Genomic DNA, 5,554 nt, shown 5'->3' on the forward strand with positions numbered 1-5,554 from the left:
ATCTGTTTCTGTACCAGTACCATGCTGTTTTGATAACTACTGCCCTGTAGTATGCCCTGAAATCTGGTATTGTGATGCCTCTGGCTTTGTTTCTGTTGTACAAGATTGCTTTAGCTATTCGAGGTCTCCTGTGTCTCCATATGAAGTTCAGCATCATTTTTTCCAGATCTGAGAAGAATATCTTTGGTACCTTGATTGGTATTGCATTGCATCTGTATATTGCTTTTGGGAGAATGGGCATTTTGATGATGTTGATTCTTCCAATCCATGAGCATGGAATATTTTTCCATTTTTTGGTATCCTCTTCTATTTCTTTAAGATTTTGTAATTTTCATCGTAGAGATCTTTAACGTCCTTGGTTAAGTTTATTCCAAGGTATTTGATTGTTTTTGTAGCTATTGTGAATGGGATTGATCTTAGAAGTTCTTCCTCAGCCGTGGCATTGTCTGTGTATACAAAGGCTGTTGATTTTTGTGCATTCATTTTATATCCTGCTACTTTGCTAAACTCTTCTATGAGTTCCAGCAGTCTCTTAGTAGAGTTCTTTGGATCCCCTAAATAAAGAATCATATCGTCTGTAAAGAGGGATAGTTTGATTTCTTCCTGCTACTGTTTCCCCCTAGCCTAAATCTGTATGTCCTTCCCCTGTTCTGCCATCTTGGAGACTTCTTTGGCCTCTTTAATTTTTGATTTCTATTATTTGGCATTAAATTTTAAAAAGATAAAAATTCAATTCAGTTATTGAAAATAATTTACATTGTTAAATATGTTTAGGATAATTTGAGAAAGTAAATCTACTTTCCTAACAATACATTTTAAGTAACCTAAATACAAATCAAGTATTTCTGATGCACATTTCACACATAACTTACAGTGTTCTGTTAATTGTGAAGTATACATTGAATTTTGACTTTTTAAAGTTTTATTTCATTTGTTTCTATTTCTTTGAGAGGGAGAAGAGAAAAGGTTGGAATAGAAGGAGGGAGAGATAGAGGGAGACAGAGAGAGAGAGAGAGAGAGAGAGAGAGAGAGAGAGAGATGCCAGACAGAAAGTCTCCAGTTAGAATTCTAAGGTCTCCGTTGACTCATATTCAAGTACAGTGGATACTTTAAAAAGTTGCAACATCTCATGTTATTATATTTATCATAGTTAATGAACCATAAACATATTCTTTTTTAAGATTTATTTATTTATTTGAAAGAGTTACATAGAATTATATGTCATAGTTAATGAACCAAAATCATATTCTTTTTTAAAAATTTATTTATTTATTTGAAAGTTAGAGTTATACAGAAAGAAGGAGAGGCAGAGAGAGATCATCCATCCACTGGTTCACTCCCCAATTAGCCGCAATGGCCAGAGCTATGCAGAACTGAAGCCAGGAGCCAGGAGCCTCCTCTGTGTCTCCCAAATGGGTGCAGGGTTCCAAGGACTTGGGCCATCCTCCACTGCTTTCCCAGGCCACAGCAGAGAGCTGGCTTGGAAGTGGAGCAGGCGAGACTAGAACGAGCACCCATGTAGGATGTCAGCACTGCAGGTGACGGCTTCATCTGCTTTGCCACAGCGCTGGCCCCCGACTATATTTTATAACTAAACTTCCTCTATCCATCCTACTTCTGATAGCCTGACCACTCCACTTTCAGATTGAGGTTTATTTGTGGGTTTTTTCTTTCTTCCACATATGAGGGAAAGAAAATACAGTATTTGTTTTTCTGTGTATGGCTCATTTCATTTAACATTATGTCTTCCAGCTCCACTTTTAGTTGTTTTGGAACAATTTTCATCCTTTCTCTAAAGAATGGAGTAGAATAATTATTTTATATAATTTACATTGATATTTAATTTCTCTAATGATTCCCATTGACCCTACATTTACTTAATTTTTCACAGCAGCGTTTTATGGGGACTAATTTTTATGTATATTTTTGTCTTTCAAGTGATATGCTGCTTTTTATTTAAATATTTATTTCATTATTTAAAAAGCAGAGCAGTGGAGGATGGCCTGGGTCCTTAGACCCTGCACTCACATGGGAGACCAGGAGGAGGCACCTGGCTCCTGGCTTCGGATCGGCACAGTGCACTGGCTGCAACGTGCCAGCCATAGCAGCCACTTGTGGGGTGAACCAACTGTCTAACTCTGCCTGTCAAAAAAAAAATAGCAGAGTTATAGAGGTAGAGATAGAGATCTTCCAGCTATTGGTTCACTCCCTCAAGTGGCCGCAACAGCTGGATCTGAGCCAGACTGAAGTCAGGAGCCAGGAGCTTCTTCCAGGTCTCCAATATGGGTTCAGGGGCTCAACCACTTGGGTCATATTTCACTGCTTTCCCAGGCACATTCACAGGGAAATGGATCAGATGTGGTACAGCCTGGACACTCTCTAGCACCCATATGGGATACTAGCATCACAGGCAGAAGTTTAAGCTGTTTCGTCACAATGTCAGCCCCAATACACTGCTTTTATGTTAACATCAATGAGATATATTATCTTTCTTTGAAATATATTCACACAAAAAGTGAATCAATTTCAAAAGCATAGTGAATTAATAGTAATAATAAATATAATGCTATGTGAGGCAAACTCAGAATTTTAATTTGAACTCTGAAAGTGTGAAGTTTATGAATTTTATTTTAATCCATGTACCAGAATGAAAGCACAATAAGAAATATGAGATGCCCCCTGCCTTTACCTGGCCAGCTCTCCTCTCAGGCCAGCCAAGTAATGAAAGTCAACAGAGTGCCTTCCCCTAGGAGGTTCACACCTCCCTTAGGATATACCCCATGTGAAGAGATAGATAGGTCTGGGCCTCTTCACTTACAAGGCCTAAAGCCCACCAGATTATTATCAAGCCCCTTCTATCAGGTTCTATTTGCCTCTCAATCAGAAAACTTAATTGTAGCTTAGACAGCACCTTTCTTAGCTCCTCTAATAATGACTCTGTCCTTTGTTCTAGACCCTGTCTAGTGTACTTGGGCCTCATGCCTTTGTAATCATAACCTCTACTCTACCACCAATGGCTCTACTCCCAACCTGTGTGTACTGATGGTCCTCTTCCCCACTTAATGCTGTATAATTGTTCAAACCTGGTAAATGCCACTCAGGATCATTGGTTACTATCCTCACTCTGTCTTTTATGACCTTGTCTAAATATGATCAGAGTCAGCAAACTTGGAAGGCTTCCATAGCCTTGGCAACTCATGACGGCAGCCTAGGGTCGTTACCGGTGCCATAAACTAGAGTGTCCATTTGTTGGGTCAACAACAGGAGCCACTGTGCACTTGCTCCTCATGTGGGATCTCTATCCTTAATGTGCTGTACATTTTGATTTAATGCTATAACTAGTACTCCAACAGTATGTTTCACTTTGTGTTTCTATGTGGGTGCAAACTGTTGAAATCTTTATACTAAATTGATCTTCTGTATATAAAGAGAATTGAAAATGAATCTTGATGCAAATGGAAGGGGAGAGGGAGCGGGAGGGGGAGGGTTGCGGGTGGGAGGGAAGTTATGGGAGGGGGAAGCCATTGTAATCCATAAGCTGTACACTGGAAATTTATATTCATTAAATAAAAGTTAAAAAAAAAGAGAAAAAAAAAGAAATATGAGATATATACAACCATAGACAAAAAGAGAATGAATATCACAAAAAATATCCACAGGAAGGAAGAAAATGACTGAAAGGCTTTTGAGATAAACTTGCTAGGTAATTTTGGAGTTTAAAGTTACTTTATAGGGTAGGATATGTGACACAGTGGGCTAAGCTGCCACTTGGAATGCTTTCGTGCCATACAGGAGTGTTGGTCTGAGTAGTAACTACTACCCTTGCAATCTAGCTTCCTGATAATGTAGCTGCAAAAGCAGAAGATGATGGTTCAAGTGCTTGGATCCCTTCCATCCATGTGGGAGACCAGGATGGGATTCCTGGATCTGGTTTGCACTGGCTTAGATCTGGATTTCATGGATACTTGGGGAGTGAATCAGCAGATAGAGGATTTGTCTCTCCCTCTCTCTCTCTGTTGCTCTGTTTTTTAAATAAATGAATAAATGAGTGAATGCATAAATAAATAAACCCTTTTAAACCTTTGTACTTTTCATATAGATTTTAGATTTCCTCAATATAGGCCCACAGGACACCCACTCATGGTGATCCATTAAATAATCCACAATTAAAGACTACCAATCATCCAAGAGTGCAAGACAATGTAAGTAAAATTCAGCAGTGTGGGAAAGAAATATAGTTATCTGGACAGGACTGCAAAATTTAGAATTGTTGATATAAAATATAAGATTTTTCTTTGGGAACATTTTATAGATAATATTTACCTTTAAATATTTGAAAATGCATATGGCAGCATTTCTTAATAAATGTTTAAACATACTTTCTCTCAGTTGGTACTGTTAATACATTATTGGCTTCATCTGTTTACAGAGCCATCCCAAAGTACTGAATACAATAGAAGTGGCTGGAAAAAGTCCATAGGAACCTATAGGAGGACAGCTAAACACAGAACCAACAGCGCTTTAGTTTTATGAGCAGCAAATCATATATAACTGTGGATGACAAAAGACTTTAAGTCGCCATGTTTAAAATTATAAACTCATCAACCAACAAGAGGCACTTGCTTACTTCACAGTATTTTTGAAAGCACCTGTAGGATTTTACAAGTATTTAACCCTTTAGGCCTCTGGGGCTTTCTCATTAAGATAACTATCATGTCTAGTAACACAAGATCATTAGACTTTTTAATTCTCAAACATTTGTATTAATAGCATTTTCCATTCTAGAAACTTAAACTCTGGTACCACATCACATCTTGACAGTCATTCTAATATAATCCAAATAGACTGATTAGTTGGTGTCTCTATAAGATGAGAGACATAGGTCCTTCGATTTTTTCAGTTGGGCCCAAACTGGAAAAACCAAAGTACAGGATTTACTGGAAATTTTAGAGACCAGATTGTTTGACACTTTGATTTTTTGAATGCCTGTCAAGAATGCCAAGAAGGCTCAAAATTCAATATATCTGGTTGAAATAAGATTCCTTAAAATCATGACATAATTGTTACAAGGTGATTATTCAAATCTTTGAAAATAAGCACATATTTAAATAACCCTTAGATTTAATAAAAATTCAGCTATGGTTAACTGAGGTCACTAAAAACAAAAAGCAATTCAAATCAATTGGCAATCTACAAAAAGAGTTAAAGATTTTAAAAGCTATTATTAAAATTGCTATATTGGTCTACTATGCTATGTTATATGTGTGTACATATTGTATGTCCACATGGGGAAATTTTATTAAGAGTTTTATTTTAATTGGCTTATAGATAAGATTGTCCATAAATTTAAGCTGCTAAAATCAAAGATATATTTTAATTTGTGTGACCTGAATCTGTGTATCATATGTTTTATACTTGTTGTTAGAAAGAAACTAAAAACATTTTATATGGTTGTGCTTAAGTCTACTGGTTAAACAAACTACACCATGTTAGATATTTAAGAGGTGTTTTCAAATACATGATTCTTAAAATTTATAGAAGGCATTGGACCTTC

This window comes from Lepus europaeus, chromosome X (genome assembly GCF_033115175.1).
Source record: "Lepus europaeus isolate LE1 chromosome X, mLepTim1.pri, whole genome shotgun sequence".
In the NCBI taxonomy this organism is placed as follows: domain Eukaryota; kingdom Metazoa; phylum Chordata; class Mammalia; order Lagomorpha; family Leporidae; genus Lepus; species Lepus europaeus.